This window comes from Bos taurus, chromosome 25, assembly GCF_002263795.3.
Source record: "Bos taurus isolate L1 Dominette 01449 registration number 42190680 breed Hereford chromosome 25, ARS-UCD2.0, whole genome shotgun sequence".
NCBI classification, from domain to species: domain Eukaryota; kingdom Metazoa; phylum Chordata; class Mammalia; order Artiodactyla; family Bovidae; genus Bos; species Bos taurus.
In genome coordinates this window covers 39645189-39663586 of record NC_037352.1, presented here as the reverse complement: position 1 = coordinate 39663586, position 18398 = coordinate 39645189, and the positions used below count along the sequence as shown (strand labels likewise).

At 50.5% G+C, this 18398-nt stretch overlaps 1 protein-coding gene across 4 annotated transcripts in view; it reads left to right on the top strand.

Annotated features, from left to right (window-relative positions):
• Positions 1-18398, top strand: part of SDK1 (sidekick cell adhesion molecule 1) — a 746454-nt gene that overhangs the window by 535424 nt on the left and 192632 nt on the right. The window lies entirely within an intron of this gene.

Below are 18398 nucleotides of genomic sequence, written 5' to 3'. Positions count from 1 at the left end.
GCCCAGCTGCGGGGCAGCAGGCAGGCTGCAGGCGGACGCAGGCCTGTGCCGGGACACCTCCTTGGGCTCTCACGTCCTGCCTGGCTCTCATGAGGAGGACGGTCAGGGTGTTTCCCCCGGGCCCTGAGAGGTGACCGGGGCAGGGCAGGCCTTTCCCTCAGGCCCGCAGTCCTCCCACTTTGCTGATTAGTTTGCAGCGGACCCAGCAGGTTCCCAGGAGTTGTGGCATGGTAACTCCCAAGCTCACCAAGCGGCACCAAAGGTCACAGGGACATCCTTCCCCCTCACCCTCCTGTTCATGGTAACTGCCCCGCATCGCACGCCATCTTCTTCCCGAGTGTGTGCGGTGGGGAAGGGCCAGGCCTCTCCATAACAGGCCCCTGTCGGGACCACAGGTGTGGGGCTCTCACTCCTGTTTATGGCCCAGGCCGTGTCCCACTGGTCCTCTGGGGACAGAAGCTGGCATCTGTAACCTGCTCCATGACCTGCCCCGTCCATCCTCCCAGATCGGACTCTCCTTAGGTCACTTTAGAGAAATCTGCTCAGCCGGAAGACAATGTCCTCTAATTTCACAAACAGACTGGATTTTTGAGGTGTGTGGGGTTTTTTTTTGTGTGTGTGTGTGGCAGGAATCTATCTTCATTTAATGTATTCAGATGGTGGAAATTGTGGTTGTGACTGAGATTCTTACCTGAGTTAACAGATGATTGTTCCTCACCACAGAACTACAGGAGTGACCCTTGTAAATGAACACATGCTTTGTTTTTCCTTGATTGCTGACAGCCACCGCTGTGAGTCCTGAGTAGAAGAGTATTTAGTGACAACAGCCAGCCTAGTGTTGCAGCAGGAGAAAAAGTAGGAAATTGATGAATTATCTTTCTATTTGGACCTTCAGAAATAGGTTAATTGTTTCAGTGACTGGCTCTGTCTTGATTAGGAAGCATTAATAGCAATTAATGATATAACTTCAAGAAAGGTATAAGAAAATTAATAGAATTCTCAGCCAATGTAAATTATAGTCATTATCTACTGTATCCAGAGCCATTAGGGCTGCTAGGCTAGTTGATTAAAGTGCAAGTGGATTTTTTGGTCTGAATTCTCTAGATAACTGAACAAATCTTTTCTTTATTTTTCTAGCATTAAATTCCCTGTAGTGAGCTAATACTATTATTTAGTTCAAAATGCCTTAATTCTACGACTTAATTAAAAACCATTCACAAGTTAATTTTATTAATATATGCACATTTTATCTACATGTGCAAATATTACTTGATTATGATGATGAGAGTTTTTTAGTTAAAAAAAAAAAAGAAAGTGCTCAAGAATGGCAAAGAACAGTTCAGGTCCCAAAATACAAAACTGCAAACAATTTTATGTAGCTTGAGCTCTGCTCAGCTGTAGGAGCAGAGCACGTTTTCTCTGGGAAAACCAGTAGTACAGAGGATGACGGCAGCGACGGTGATGAAAGCGCAGTAACTAGCGCTGGAACACCCTCCGTCCGCCCCCGGGACTGAGCCCGTGAAGTCAACCTTCTTCTCCACATTTGTAGCAACCTTGGGGCTCCCCTGGTGACTCAGATGGTAGAGAATCCACCTGCAATGCAGAAGACCCTGATTCAGTCCCTGGGTCAGGAAGATCCCCTGGAGAAGGGAATGGCTACACACTCCAGTATTCTTGGACTTTCCTGGCAGCTCAGATGGTAAAGAATTCACTGCAGTGCAGGAGAGCCTGGTTTAATCCCTGTGTCAGAAGATCCCCCGGAGGAGGGGGAACGGCAGTCCACTCCACTGTCCTTGCCTGGAGAATCCCATGGACAGAGGAGCCTGGCAGGCTACAGTCCATATGTGTGCAAAGAATCAGACACGATTGAGTGATGAACACTTTCACTTTTAGGCAGGAGGAGTTGTCTCACTTACAAAGGAGGAAGCTAAGACTTGGAGATGGTCAGGAACTTGTCCACGGTCACCCAGCTGAGGGGGATGCTGAGAGCTGGAGGCCGGTTGGGTGAGTCCCCGGCGTGTCCTCTCAACCACTCGGCCAGACTGCCTTGTAGGGGTTGACTTCTTTGAGGAAGATAAAATGTGCCTCACTGGACCCAGCTCTGTCCTGTCTGATTCTCTTTGTCAGTGTCCTCAGGAGACGCATCGCATACAGCTGTCCTTCCCAGTGTCAGCGCCAGACGCACAGGAGTCTCCTCGAGGGAGTCTTAGCTGCCTCAAAGCTTCATTAAGGGCTGGGAACCGCTGTGTTTATCATCACTCTTGGTCAAACTATGATCTGGGCAGAGTCAGCCTTGAAGTCAAGACTTGCCGCCCAATTCCATCATTCATTACTAAGACTTGACGGCTGCGTCCCTGCTGATCTTGTTCTTTGGCTTCAGTGTTTCGTGGCTGGTGACCATTTGCCCAGCCTGCATCTGCCAGACTGAACCAGTGCCCTGCGTAGGCCTGGCACCCTCAGGTGAGGCTGCCATCGCCTAGGTGTTTTATGTGTCTTCCTCAGACCTTTCTAACTCTTTCCTCCTTTCCTGGAGATCTGGCAACCAGAAGAGCATTCCAGATTTGTACTCTAACCTGCAAGGAGCATACAAGTAGCATCACGTGTCCCCCGCCCCCAGGGGCTTTTGAAGGTTAACCTCAGGATTCTGTTGGCATTTTTAGACAGAGCGACAGAACTGATCTTCTAAATGTCTTCAAACAACCGTTTATTGCAGTGTTGCCTTTTGTAATGTATTCTGTGAGGGTCGTGTGGATTTGGGAGAAGGGGTGAGAGTGATTAGGGAAATCTTCAGAGGTGGAGGAGTTTGATCTGGCCCCTGAAGGATGTCTGCGAAACTAGATGACCTCTGCGGTCAGTGGTGGATCGGTGCGGAGGGTGGAGGTTTGGATAGGAGCCAGGCGCAGAGCTAAAGCAGTGGGGCTCGCGGGCCAGGCACGAGGAAACCAGAATGACCGGAGCTGGGGAGGGGCGCTGGAGACCAGGCATGAGGAAACCAGAATGACCGGAGCTGGGGAGGGGCGCTGGAGACCAGGCACGAGGAAACCAGAATGACCGGAGCTGGGGAGGGGCGCTGGAGAGAAGTGGAGACGGATACTCTGGGTGGGGAACCAAGTGAAGCCATCAGTGTAGACAGAGGAGCACCCCAGTGAAGACCACCTGAAGGCCCCCGGGGCCCCAGCAGCAGTTTGTTCCTCACTCAGATTGCTCGTGCAGCGGAGGTGCAGTGCGGGAGAAGAGTCCTCGCCGCACGGCGCCCCTGCTCCACCACGTGGGCCTTGTCCCCAGGCTCACTGCAGGGCATGGGGGTCACACGCCGGCACTTGGATGAAGCTGCTTGGCAATGACACAGGTCCCTTCCACTCTCATCTCCTGGCCCAAACCAGCCACACAGCTAACTGTTCTTGATACCTAACTCTTTGGGAACAGGGAAGGACCCTGCTCTTGTGTCAAGACAGAGAAGAGAACTCAACATATTGGTGAGCCTCCATAGTGACTCCCACCCCAGGCAGAGGGCGGAGACTGGAAGTGCCAGGTCCTGCAGCAGCCGTCAGGGTCTGAGGGTGACGAGCTGGGTTCTGGGAACACTGGCCTGAGTGCAGCATTCGAAGTGATCACTCTGGCTGAAGGATCTCTCAGCCTTCTCTCACTGGGCTTTTATTTCTGTTACTTGTGCACGGCCGCACCTTGGACCTCTTCATTGGAGTCAGGATGGGGTGGGAGTCTAGTTATAAAGCCCTGGGTGTACATCCTCGCTCTGTCCTGTAGGCAGGGGCACTACCTTGTGAGTCTGTTTACTTACCTGTCAAAACTGGAACAACAAAAAAATACACACGATAATGGACACGTGGAGAAAAGCGCAGTGTCTGGCCCATGCTAAGCAGTCAGCGAGTGTGCTGCAATTACAATCTGAAAGTCTCTGCCTTTGGGGTCCTTAATTCTGTTCATGGTCTTCCTTCCCTCCCACTTTTCCTGCCTTTGCCTGTTTACTTCTTCAACACGGAGCTTGTCTCCACTGCCCAATTTGTTAGCCCCCTTCTAGCATCCTCTCCTTCCTCCACACCATGATGTCCAAATTTCAGTCATTTCCTGGGGCGTCAGTCCCCTGTCGACCTTCTAGCATGCTCAGCTTGCCGAGCTCAGCCCGCCTTCTGCCTGCTACTCCTCTGCAGGACGGAGGCGCCACCAGCCGGTGTCCTCCAGAGTCTCTGGAGGTGTCGGTGCTGCACAGCAGCCCCTGGACTCACCCCAGGTTTCCTCCTGCCTCTTCTCCCCAGTAGCTGTGCCACACCTTGCCTCCTTCCACCCCCTCCTTCATGTTCATGAAGACAGGGTGTTTCTGTGTGTTTTCTTTTATGTAATTGATAACCATGTGAATATAATCCTAACTGAAGAGCAAGATCACCTAGCACAGAGCTCCTCCAATTGCATGAGCACACGTGTCACTCAGAATTGACCATTCGGGTCCTCATTCGGGGGGTCTGGAGTGTGGCCTGAGTCTCTGCCCCTCCAGCCACCCCCCAGGAGAGGTCTGTACTGCCGGTCCCAGCTCCACTCAGGAGCAGTGAGTTGGTTGATACATATTGAAAACTCACCATGTGCTGAGAAGCATGATCTTTCCCCTCTAAGGAGTGGGAGCCCTGCTGCCAGAGCATGGCCCGCAGGACAGGCTCCCCTGAGAGCTGAGCGGTGGGGAACCTCAGCTCCATCCACCCAGACCCGCTGGTTTAGAATCTGCCCTTGAACAGGTTCCCAGGTGACTTGTGTGCACACGAAGGCTTGAGAAGAAGCTTAGAAGATATCAATAAAAAGGTCTTAAGAATGTTTGTAAAACTGCATGTTGTTTTTCAGTGTTTTGCAAACTGAAAGTATTGATGTCAAATTAAGCTAATTAGTAAGGGGGTTGAAATTAATTAACCAGAAAAGATACTCTGAGAAAAATAAATTTTGTACCAGGCTTAGAAGAAGAAAAATATATTTATGAATGTATTTAACTTGTATTTTTAACATCATTTAGAAGGTCTTATCTATAGCTATTTTGTAGAAAAGCCTAGTTGTAAAAGAAAAAAAAAGATTTCTGCATCTGTCTTACTGAATTATTTTTAATTTTTGTTCCATCATTTTTAATGTGAATAGAAGCAAACATGCATGTATAGTCTCATTTCTCCCCTCTCTTCTACCCCGCAGGGAACCTGCCATACTTGCTTTTCAGTATTTGCTTTTTTCATTTATCAGCTCGTCTTGGAGGCCTTTCTCTGTCAGTCTATAAAGAGCTTCCTCATCATTGTTTTGCTGCTGGGTAGCAGCAAACAGTGTGATGTACTTCCTTAGTATTTTGCTTTTCAAAATGATATTTAAAAGCCCTTTTCATGACAATAACCAGTAAGTAGGAGGTCGTACCCCCAGAGAATTATTGCTAAACCTATGTTAAATTTCTACATCTTTTCTGACTCCTTTCAGGTAATCACCATATGTTTTGATGAGGGTTATTTTAGGCTAAAATGTTTTTCCCAAACAGTCCTTAATTTTCAAAATAAAGAAATAAAGGGAGCATTTGTCATCTGAGAGAGGCATCTCTCACCTTGCGGGGAAATAATCTGGGGGGAATCCTTGCCTCATATTCTTGCACATGGGGCAGATTTTACACTCCTTAAGCTCCCCACTGCCTGCCATCCTGAGTTCCGCCCACATCCACATGCTGATTGATCCTGTGTGGCTTAAAGAGAGCTTCGTCCTAGCTCCAGTCCCTTTCTGTCTCCCAGTCTGGAGGGTTGTGGGGGCGTTTCACGGCTTATAAGCAAGTCATTCCATGGACTGAACAGAGACTAAGTCAAATTTTTAAACACCTGGATGGCATCCTCTCATTGGAAGCTGTGGAGAGGTTTGGTGGAAGTGCCTGTCACTTAATGATTTGCCATAATTACTTTTAGATTTCCTATAAATTCTCTATAAATCTGTTATTCATGCTGTCACACAGAAGGCGGAGCACCCACACTGCTTTAAAACTACAGCGGGAGCACTCTCAGGGCTCGTTTGTTTGAACTGATAGTTTGCACTGTCCAGATTTGCTGAGTAATCATCGACCTTCTGCATGTTAAATAGGCCCGCACTGACCAAATTCTTCCTTAATGTATTTGAACAATCACATAAATGGGTTTAGGACTTTATTCTTTATTCATCCGCCTTCTAGTTTATGTGAACAGACTTCTTATGTTTCTACCAGCAGTGCACTCCCCTCATAAGGCTTGTGATGATCTATTTGCAAGTATATATCTTCAGCGGGATCTTGGCTGTGTTCTGTATGCTTAATTCTTTGTATGCACAGCTTCTGTTTTATGTACTCTCCCTCTTTCTGTCATCAACCTTAGATTTATTGTCAGTGCTGATTTTAGACCAAAATATAAATGAGATTGTGTTGACATAAAAAAGAAAAAAAAAAAAAAAAGAATCCTTGCTTCCTGGCAGACTGAGTGGAGAACCAGTTGGTTTAAATAGATAACCTTGGGTCATATCGGAAAATGTCTTGTTCTAGCTGAGCACTCTATTCTTGCACCACGGGACTGACTTTATTCATTTAAGGGAAGCTAGGGCAGACAGAGAAAGAAATATTTTTTTCTCCTAAGATTTCCTGATTTGTCTGTACCTCTGTTGTCACACCCAAGGGTAATTCTGATACAGCAAGTCTAACAAAAAAGAAACGAGATGGGGAAACAGAGGGGGCATTCCTCCGCAGTTGAGTTCTCATCCTTCACCATCAAAGCCTCCGTGCCCCGCTCATTCTGCGACCGTGTTTGCTGTGGCCTCGTCAAGGACAATGACCCACCTAGTCCCCAGAGGCAGACAGAGGGGAGAGAGCACAGGCAGGAGCAGGAGAGAGAGAGGAAGACCAAGGCAAAGCCAAGGCCTCATCCCATCTCACCTGTGTGCTCAGGCCAAGCGCGATGTTACTCTCCAGCCTGCTTACTTGTTCCTCGTGGGGTCAGGGCTCCCCACTCAGGGTGCTGTTGTTGCTGTTCAGTCACTAAGTTGTGGCGGACTCTTTGCGACTCCGTGGACCGCTGCATTCCATGGAGTGCTGCACTCCCCCAGAGTCTGCTCAGATGCCTGTCCACTGAGTAGGTGTTGCCACCCAACCATCTCATCCTCACTCAGGATGATGACTCTCCAATGAGGCTGAGCCCAAAACCTGCCCTGGTACAGGGCAAGCAGTCAGCCACACCATGTAGGTGGAGGGCACAGCCCCGCCTGGCCCACCCGGAGATGAGCTGAGTTAAAGCCCTGCCTCCATCCTCCAGAGAGAACTGCTTCTTGATCCTAATGTCAGAAAGCAGAACACGGTTCTATTCCCAGAATCAGCTTGGGATGAATATGGTTGATGGACACAGTTATTCATTAAATCATTTACTTACTATTTATTGTTTTGGAACTTTCAGTGCTCACAGTTGCTCTACGCTGGTTAGGATAGAGGTCCTACAAGACTTTCTGCCTCCGAGTTTTCTCTCTTCTGAGATGAAATAAATAAGAAGTTGATTACCTAAAAACACAGCAGAGGAAGTGTTCTTCAGTACGTTTGTATGAACATTAGCGTTTAAGGTGGGAGTGCATAAAAAAACACCGCGTGATTGATAAAGCGTTCCTTCAATTCTGGGCAGAACCACCTCGCGGCATCTCGGTTTTATGAAACACTAAATATGTAAATGAGAGGTTTTATTGGTTTCTGGATTTCTCATTTGAGAAGCTCTGCTTTTATTTAGGACATCAGTCTCACACGGAAACATGAAAAGAGGGTCATCTGTGGGTCTGTGGGGTGCCCCTTCTGGGAAAGAGCTGAGACCTTGAGAAACCTGTTTCTCACAATATTGGCCCCTCAGTTCTTCATGTTTTCACGTGGCTGGGGGGAGGCGTAAAATATAGTGCTTTCAGTGTTATGTCGTTCCAATCAAGCGAAGTCTTCAAAAAGTAACAGCCCAGGGAGTGTTCGCCAGCAGCACAGCTTCCCGAGCAGGCGTCTGTATAACTAGCCCATGAATTTACCTTCAGCTTCAGTTGCCATAATTTCTAGTCTGTGAGTTGAACAATGGTATCTGTAGCAAGGGAAAATAACTTCAATTTAGTCTGGTTCTCTAAAGATCCTCATTGTATTTTAGTGTGGCAGGGGGCGGGGGGCACGATTGCGATTTTTCCAGATAACATTCTGTGAGCATACCGTGACCCCTTTCTCTCTTACTTATCCCCTTTTTTCTTTCACGTGCTTAGAGCGTTTGTTAAGATAATCTTCTGTTTTCTCCAGGGACTCAGGATTGCATTTCTTTGTTCTGGGTTTTATCTGTCACAGACACTTTTCTAGTTACAGATTCTGTTTATGAATCATGCTGTGTAAAGAACAGCTGATATTTTAGCAGATCTGAGCCTGGCCGAGAGTCATAAGCACATCCAAGGAGCAGAGCTGAGCTTCTCTCCAAGAACTTACATGCCAGACGCTGGTCTTGGGATGAGATTTGATTGTCTTAGAAACAGATATTGATATTAATTTGGAAACTGTAAAGTTAGATTCAGTTTGGCAAGCACCTGTTAGGCACTTACTGCTTGCCAGAGGCTCTGAGGAGGACAGAGGTATATGTGGATCACACACCTTCAGGCGTTCACGGGACGGGGCAGCTATGTGCTCGCACAGATGCCCTCCTCTGAAGGACACACACGTTCACCTCACTGCTCCCCAGAAACGGAACGCGTGAGCTCAGGGAAGATGTGGGTGTGAGTGTTTACTGAGAGGTGACCCTCGGAAGTGTGGGCACAGGAGACAGAGAAGGGAGAGACACCCATGTGGGTGCATCAGTGAACCCACCACCCCGGGTAGGGAAGCCCGGAAAGCCTTCCTGGAGGAGGTGACATGCTCCCTGACCTCAGCAGATGGGTGGGGGTTCAGGGGGCAACCGTGCAGGGAGCGGGGCAGGAACGGGGAGGGTTGTTGGGGGGCGTGGCGCTCAAGTCGGGGGTGAGGGTGGCTTTGGGACAATTCAGAGAGCACCTGGCACGTGGCCAGTGAGCCAGGGAAGCTGAGCCCTGCTCTCTGTTCAGTCAGTAGATGCCTACTGGGCACCACTGGGCACCAGGTGCTGAGAGAGTGGCCGGGGCGGTGCCCGTGCTCCCGGCCACACTCCCGTGGGGACAGACAGACAGACTGGCGCTGCTTGCGGAGGGTGCCCTGGCATGGGGGCCCGGGGACGAGCGTGGCAGGGAGGGCTGTCCCGTCCCCGTCAGAGCCCCCAGCCCCCGGGGCAGGCCCTGTCGGGGTATCTCCTGCCCCTGACAGCGGGCTCACGGTCCTCACAGAAATCCCCGTGGGTCTGATTCCTCCTCTGGGGGTTGCTCCATGCCATGGCTCTCTTCCTGCCGGTCTACCAGCCTCTACGTGCTTTGGGTCTCGTGTGAACTCTGGAGCCCCTCCAGCTCTGGAGGTGAGGGTAGTGGGAGAGGCCAAGGCTTCAGAAGGCCCCCCAAGGTTCCCTGTGGCTCCCCATCATCCATGCTAATAGTCTTATGTGGGGATCAACTGCCCCAGTCGGCTCCACACCCAGATTGCATGTTTGGCAAAATCATTCAAGGACATTTCTCATAGAGGCTAAAAGTGATCTATTACTGCTCCTAGGGACACTCTCAATAATTTCAGAACACCATTTGGAAAATGGAACTAATCTCATGAAAAATAACCTCTTACTCCTCTGGCCCACTGAACTGCACACGGATTTTCTCTTGGATGTGCTTCTTTTGGGCTTTGCTGGTGGCTCAGTGTTAAAGAATCCACCTGCCAGTGCAGGAGACCTGCGTTGGATCCCTGAATTGGGAAGATCTGCTGGAAGAGGAAATAGCAAACCTCTCCAGTATTCTTACCTGGGAAATCCCAGGGACAGAGGGGCCTGATGGGCTGTGGTCCGTGGGGTCGCCCGTGGGTGACCAAAACAGCAATGCTTCTTCTACTGTTAAGCAGCGAGTGCATGCTGGGTCACTTCAGTCGTGCCCCACTCTTTCATGTCTCTATGGACTGTAGCCCACCAGGCTCCCCTGTCCATGGAATTCTCCAGCAAGAATACTGGAGTGGGTTGCCATGCCCTCCTCCAGGGGATCTTCCTGACCCAGGGATCAAACCCATGTCTCTTATATCTTCTGCATTGGCAGACAGATTCTTTACCACTGGCATCACCTAGGAAGCCCATTAAGCAGTAGGTTTTGCATTTATACACTTAAATGAAAAGCAGGTTATCAGCTGTTGTCCCTGGTTATGTGGATCGCTCTGGTGTCCAACCACGCAGATCCTAAATCCACACTCCAGCTCTCCGGTTTACCACTTTGCGCGTATCCCAAAATAAATAAATAAACTTTGCCTACTGCAAAGTTGCCTTTCACACCTTCATTTTTCTCTGCCCAGTAAAAAGCCGATGAAAATACATTCTTGGTAACGTTCCATTCATTTCCAAGTGTGCAAGTTCTCAAGTACATTATAAATGAGAAGAAAAGAAAGGGCTGGGTTGTTTGTCAAGCTGTCATATTATTTTATTTATCGTCTCTTGTCAATAGGAAAGTCCAGAAGTGTATTGAGATAAAAATGGAAGTACATGTAAGGATGACAGTGTAAATGGGACGCACTGCTGTGTGTCCTCCCATTTTTCTCTCTTCCCACCGTTGGCCAGTAAACAAGAAGACCTGAGCCGGCTGGTACAGACTCGTCCGGAGGGGGCAGGGGGAGCTTCTGTAGTGGGGTTTGCCCCATTACACGCCCCCAGCCCCACACGCCCCCTCTCCATCCCCCGCCGCACCGCCCCGTGCCTTCAAGGTCATGACTGGGTTCTGGCTAATGATCAAGAGGGTATGCGGTGTTTGAAAGGACAGGAAAGCTCTCTTAGCTCCACACACGACAGATTATCAGCCCAGAAACTCACACAGCCACCTCACCCGTTCAGGGGCTGGGCGAGGGGAAACTAAAGAGTGAGCCTGGGGAAAGTAAAAGGTGGGAGGAACTTTCAATTTAGTGAATGTGATTTTTCCAGTCAGGAGAAAATTCATGCTGTTTATTTCAGTTTTCAGAATAAAGTACCTCTTAAAATTGCCTAGGTTCTGCCTCGAGAAACTCACCTCTTAGAATACGAGGACACGACCCGGTTTGCCGGTGGCACGTGTACCATTTATTGTTACATGTTAACAAAAAAAAATAATAATAATAATTTCTGTGAGCTCTTGGAGATTATATCTATTTTATATGTGCACACATATGGGGCTTCCCAGGTGGCGCCAGTAGTAAAGAGTCCGCCCGCCAGTGCAGGAGACAGATGCAAGAGACACGGGTTTGATTCCTGGGTTGGGATGATCCCCTGGAGAAGGAAGTGGCAACCCACTCCAGTCTTCTTTACTGGAGAATCCCGTGGACAGAGGAGCCTGGCAGGCTACAGTCCATGGGGTTGCGAAGAGTCAGACATGACTGAGCATCTGAGCACACATACATGTACACATATGTATGCACACACATGCGTATATCTCCTAGTCTCCTAAAAGACACGTGCCCTGGAGGGTTCAGCTCTGCAGCATTCAAGCTCTCAAGACGCCAGCTCCCTGTGGTGCGCACGCTGAGATGCTTCAGCGTGCGGGAAGGCACTTGACCCCTTTGCCAGGCCATTTGAATAATGCAGACAAAGATGACAGACTCCATGTGGCTGCAAAAGCAATTGGTGAGCAGAAAAGCCACTCGATTTTCTTTAAGTGAAATGTCTCGGAGCTGTTTCACCCATCCCCCAAAAGGGCACCAATGTACCCAGTTGTGCAAGGAAGAAGGTTAAGAATCATAAGAGACTGGCCAATTAAGTGGTGTTTTTGTTGCCAGAAAGCAGTTGAGAATGGTGGGAGGCGGCCGGGGTGCAGAAGCTGAGCGATACAACTGAGCAGGAGAGGGGCTCCCGCTGAGCGTGTCTGGTGAGCTCTGTGGACGGTGAGCGGCTTCTTGGCGGAGGTCAGGATTTTTGCTCGTATATATATAGCCCCGCGTTCCTTAGCAGTTGTTCCACCAGGCAGATGCAAAGTTGCATCTTTAGAAACCTTGACTGTCTGTGGGAGAACTCTGGTCCGTTTGGAAGAAACAGCAGCCTGTGTCTCCTCCTGTCATCACGTCTTCCTCGCCCTTCTTCCACTGCCCTGGCTGCCTGTCACCCGGGCCCCGTGCGCTGCTCTGCCTGCCCTTCTAGACGGAGGCACTGGGCTCCATCCCAGGCCCAGCCCATCCTCTGACCTTGACTCCGTGCTCTCACCACGGGGGCTGGGGGGCGGCCTCCCCATCTGGTGCCACTGACCCACCGTGGACCCCCACAGCGCCCTCTCGCCTGCCTCGCGCGTGCACACCGTCACCCAGCCCGCCCTGGCTCCTAAGCTGTCGCCCTGCTGGATGCTCCGCCTGCACCCAGACCTCTCCCGCCAGAACCCGCAGGAGCTCAAGCCCAGTGTCTCCTCTTCCCCCACCCTCCTCCCTTTTGCCTCCTACTGTCTCCACCACAGCTTTCGTCCCCCGAGTCCTTCAGCTCCTTACTGGACGAAGCCCAGACTCTGTAGGCAGCCCCCTGCCGTGGACAGCCTCCCCTGAGGCCACCCACAGACCCCAGCTTCCCCTCGACCTTCAAGAACCACTTACACTTTTCCAAACACGCCAACCCAGTTTCCACCTTCCGTTCCCGAGACGCCTCTGCCCCCTCGTCTGCCTGGTGAACGCCTAGCCGTCTCCCCAGGGCCTGCCCCAGCCCTGCCTTGTCCCCTGGAGGGACTCACCCCGCCACGTCCTGCCGCGTCCCCTGCCCTGCTGCCCGCTCCCCACCCCGGCTCTCCCGGCCCCACAATAACCTACCAGTTCTGCTGACTCGACTCTCTTCCTCTATAAACCCGAGCCTCCTCGACGTCACTGACCTCTGACCTCTGCAGTTAAACCCCGCCCCACGCCGCGCTTACAGTGCCCAGCACTGTGCCGCAGAAATAACAGGTTGCTACTACTGTTACCACCCTTCAGCAATGAAGACCGGATAGTAATGACCAACCGCGTTCTGAGACTTAGTTCTTCCTTCAACAAGTACCCACAGGGGGGCTCTTGTAGCCCTGGCCTCTGTTTCCTGCAAAGACAACGAGCACGCCTGCCCTCCTCATCCCAGGGGGTAGACAGGCCTCCCCACAGGTCAGGACGCTGCCGGATGATGAGAGCCCGCCGCCCCGGCTCGAGGGGGCCGCTTCCTGCTGGGTTTAGGTGCTGCTAAATGAAGACTAAAACCAGCATCCACTGGATCATGGAAAAAGCAAGAGAGTTGCCAACATCTGCTGGATCATGGAAAAAGCAAGAGAGTTCCAGAAAAACATCTATTTCTGCTCTGTTGACTATGCCAAAGCTTTTGACTGTGTGGATCACAATAAACTGTGGAAAATTCTGAAAGAGATGGGAATACCAGACCACCTGACCTGCCTCTTGAGAAATCTGTATGCAGGTCAGGAAGCAACAGTTAGAACTGGACATGGAACAACAGACTGGTGCCAAATAGGAAAAGGAGTACGTCAAGGCTGTATATTGTCACCCTGCTTATTTAACTTCTATGCAGAGTACATCATGAGAAATGGTGGGCTGGATGAAGCACAAGCTAGAATCAAGATTGCCAGAAGAAATATCAATAACCTCAGATATGCTGATGACACCACCCTTATGGCAGAAAGTGAAGAGGAACTCAAAAGCCTCTTGATGAAAGTGAAAGTGGAGAGTGAAAAAGTTGGCTTAAAGCTCAACATTCAGAAAACTAAAATCATGGCATCCGGTCCCACCACTTCATGGGAAATAGATGGGGAAACAGTGGAAACCGTGTCAGACTTTATTTTTCTGGGCTCCAAAATCACTGCAGATGGTGACTGCACCCATGAAATGAAAAGACGCTTACTCCTTGGAAGGAAAGTTATGTCCAACCTAGATAGCATATTCAAAACCAGAGATATTACTTTGCCAACAAAGGTCCATCTAGTCAAGGCTATGGTTTTTCCTGTGGTCATGTATGGATGTGAGAGTTGGACTGTGAAGAAGGCTGAGCACCGAAAGAATTGATGCTTTTGAACTTGGTGGTGTTGGAGAAGACTCTTGAGGGTCCCTTGGACTGCAAGGAGATCCAACCAGTCCATTCTGAAGGCGATCAACCCAGGGATTTCTTTGGAAGGACTGATGCTAAAGCTGAAACTCCAGTCCTTTGGCCACCTCATGCAAAGAGTTGACTCATTGGGAAAGACTCTGATGCTGGGAGGGATTGGAGGTAGGAGGAGAAGGGGATGACAGAGGATGAGATGGCTGGATGGCATCACTGACTCAATGGACATGAGTCTGGGTGAACTCCGAGAGTTGGTGATGGGCAGGGAGGCCTGGCGTGCTGCGATTCATGGAGTCGCAAAGAGTCAGACACGACTGAGTGACTGAACTGAACTGAACTTAAATGAGGGCTTGCTGTGTTGCCCGTAGATGCATTCATTAATAGTAGATACTTGTGGTACCCCTTGCTCTGTCTTGGTTGAAGCCTCAGATGTGGAACCACTTGTACAGAGGGACCATGTATCTGGAGGGACTGTGTATCTGGAGGGACCACGTATCTGGTGGGACTGTGTGTACAGAGGGACCTTGTATCTGGAGGGACTGTGTATCTGGAGGGACCACGTATCTGGTGGGACTGTGTGTACAGAGGGACCATGTATCTGGAGGGACTGTGTATCTGGAGGGACCACGTATCTGGTGGGACTGTGTGTACAGAGGGACCTTGTATCTGGAGGGGAGGGACCATGTATGGGAGCGTGTATATGAAGGGACTGTGTGTACAGAGGGCCAACCATAGGCTAGGTGGGCTTTGTCACCTGCCAGAGCCCGGCACCCATAACCCCAGCATTGCTCAAGGATCAACTGTACACCCTGAAGTGCATTGCTGGGTTGTACGGTAGTTCCATTTTCATTTTATTTGTTTATTTATTTATTTATGAGGAATGGGCAGCTGTTTTGAGAGGGGGTTGTGTGGGTAAGACAAGTGAGTGTCTGTCTTGGGAGCAGAGAGGCAGGGACCAAGCACGGAGGAACAGCCAGAGGCTGCCGACGAGCCTGGAGACTATCAGGCCTCCCGCCTCCAAGGCGGCTGGCTTACTGCCCACACGGCCTTTACCTGGTCCTGCCCTCTCAGACCCCGCAGGGCCCTCTTCCAGCTCGGTCCTACCATCGTGCCTACGTCCAGTTCACCCACACTGCGTGTGCTCTGTTTGAGAACATCCCAGTTCCCGTCTCACCTCCACCACCCAGTCCAAACGTGGCTGTCTCCCACGGACTCGTGGGGTCACCGGGCTGGCTTCCCGCATCCTCCTGTGCCCCGCTCAGTCCCCAGAGTTCAAGCCTTTGCATCTGGATGCCTGCGGCTGCTTCCTCCCTTTGGGCTCTCGGTCAGCACCTCCCGCCTCCCCGCGGGCTCCCCTGGCCAGTGTGGTTTGCATCCATCCCCACTAGGCCGACCCCGAGGACACAGTCTTGACTGCCGGGCATCGGGACGTCTGCCCTTCATCTGCTGTAGCTGCAGTAATTCCACAGCTTAGCAGTTCAGGTACACTTTGAACTTTTTTTTCCCCCCATCTGAGTGATTCAATCTTCTTTAAATGTACTTTTTAATTAAATGCAACCTGGACAGCTCTCTCCACTCCGCCTCTCTGATGACTGAGGGTTTCCTGTGGGGGAAGCCGGCTCAGATGGGGCCCCAGGTCCCCCTGCCAGGAGCCTTTCTTCCCTGGACTACAAAGCATTTGCCTTTCTGCTTTTGAAGCTGCCTGGTGCCCACTGCTGCTGACCTCGGCAGAAACCCTCTTCTTGAGCCTGTGTCTCCACCTCCCAACCACATACACCAGCCTGGGAGACATTCAGTGAAGATGCTACAGTAAAGTCCCAATTAAGGAAATGCTCAGGGGAACGAGCATTCCAGTTAATTTAATTTTTGGTTAACTGAGCACAACCGAAGTTTTTATTGGGAGGAGGCGTCGTCATGTGAAAGAAAGATTATGAATTTAGGATGAGGACATTTGTGTTTAAAACCCATTCTCTGCCATCTGAAGTCACGTGACTTTGGGGCTCAATTTTCTCATGCATAAAAGGGGTGCTAATAGCCATCTTAATAGCTTGTTGTTGGATTAAATGGGGCAACATTTGTGAATGTGAACATGTAGCCGTGTTGGGCAGCCGTGTGGGAACTTGCTGAAACACGCTTTCCTTCCCGCTTCCCATTTTGTTTTCATTTTTCTTGGAAATAATTCTTACTACACTGGCATATGGTTTTTAAACATGTTTTTTAATGCAGAACACTGGAGGAGAAGGTAATTTTCCTGGCAGTGGTAATAGTGACTCATTATTGTAGAATATTTATGAAAAATTAACCAATCGTTGAGTATCTGTGGAGTACTTACTGTATCTCAGATACTGTGGGAATAGCAGAAATGAAGAGGTCATTTTATTCTTTTTAAAATGCCCAGATAGTCTTTGCACTTTTCTGCTAAGAATTGAATGTGGGAGGAAAAAATGGTAGAAATGTCAGCTTGGCAGGTTAAAAATGCACATCTACGATTTTTCCTCTCACTTAGAAGTAAAAGCCCACTGAAAAGCAGACTTAGGTCCACAGGACAAGAAGAAGGAGCTATTAGTGAATGAAAGATGAGAAGAATGTCTGGATGGAGGAATAATAACCTTGGGGCAGGGGAAAGGGGTCTCGGCTTGGAGACACCCAGGACAGACGTGGCCACCTTGGGGCCGCTGCTAACACAGCTAGAAACGGGGATCAGTTCATGGTTTCTGTCTGAAGCAGTCTGCTCCCTACCTCCCACTCTGTGCAGAGTGCTCAGCAGGTAAAGCAGATGGACAGGTGGACCGACAGACAGACAGGTGAGGAGCCCTCCTTCTGAGAGGGAACGGCTCCCGAGGAAGGAGCTCTGTGCGCTGGGGTTCGAGGGCCCCTGGGAGCAGCCCTGAGCTCCCCGCCCGACTGAAGCCAGGTTGCCCGTTGACAAGCCACAAAGATCACATTTGGGAGGTGCGGCGGGCTGTTCCACTTTAAGTCTCTTTGCTGTTCTGTTTAATCCACGTGCTCACACGGGTTTGAGGATGGGCTGACGCATCCCAGCCGCAAGTGCAGCTGCTCATGTGGCCTGTCCTGCCAACCCAACAGCTGAGGGGCCTTGAGCTCCTGTCATCGTTGGGGCAGTGAGAGCCACACGAACAGAAGTCCCCGTCCCGTATGAATCCCCGTTACCAGCAGCTTCCTCCTTTCCCCTCCTGGGGGTACCGGCTGCCCATCCCCAGGGGCTGTGAGCTGGGCGCTGGCCCACCGACCCGGTGGGCAGTCGGGGGCCTGTCTCCAGGGACCGTGCCCCCCGGGCTGGCGGGATAAGTGCTGAGCACAGGCTCCGTCCTGGGCGCCCGGCCAGAGGCGATTAATGCCAAATTAACACCTTGCTCGGCGACCTCCCCGCACCCTGCTGCTCTCCTTCACGTCACACGACCGTGTGTAAATATTAGCTCCTCGGGTCGTTTCTCCTCATCAGCGACTTTCACAGATGACAGGCGGGCTGCTCATGTGACTGGCATTCCTGAGCCCTTGTCCTTTGTCGCGAACGTTGTCTGCACACGGAGGTCTGACCACCAGCCCCATGGGCCCCATGGTGCCACCCGCACGGGCGCCGGCTGTGGGGAGGGGCAGGCTGCCCAGGGCTTTCCAGGAGACCTGAGGGTCCATGAAGCGTAGCGTGGAAGCGACTCCTGTTAGCGTAGTTGATATATAGGTTTAAAAATTGATTTGTTGGTTCTGCCTGCAGCAAGATTTTTTTTTTTTTTTAATTCACACGAACCTTTCATTCCAACATCTCGTACCGGTGAGTCAGTGAGAGCAGGACTCAGCGCTGTGGGGCTGTGACTAGAGGGCAGCCCTCTTTCCTTGCCTCTTCTCTCTCCATGGCCCTGACCGCGCTGCCCGCGGTGGAACCGACCAGGGAGCCCCTCAGCTGCTCACGCGGGTGACGCGTCTCTGCAGCCTCAGGTCCTCTGGGAAGCATTTTGCATTTGCCATGATGTCCATTTATTCTTTATTTCCAGTCTCCTCTGTCTCCACCCTTTATTGAAATTCCTATTCTAGAAATATTTGATCAGTCTTCGTTTTCCCTGGATAAACAGTAGTAATGTGTACTGGGCATAGTTTAATTTTGATATTACACATATTTGAGAGAAGAGTTGCAAAACCATCTCGTGTTTTTTTCTCCCTTGTCACCAGAGGGATGAGCTGAATTATTTATAGCTTGATACTCACACAACAGAGATGGAGTCAGGGTATTTATGCTTCAGA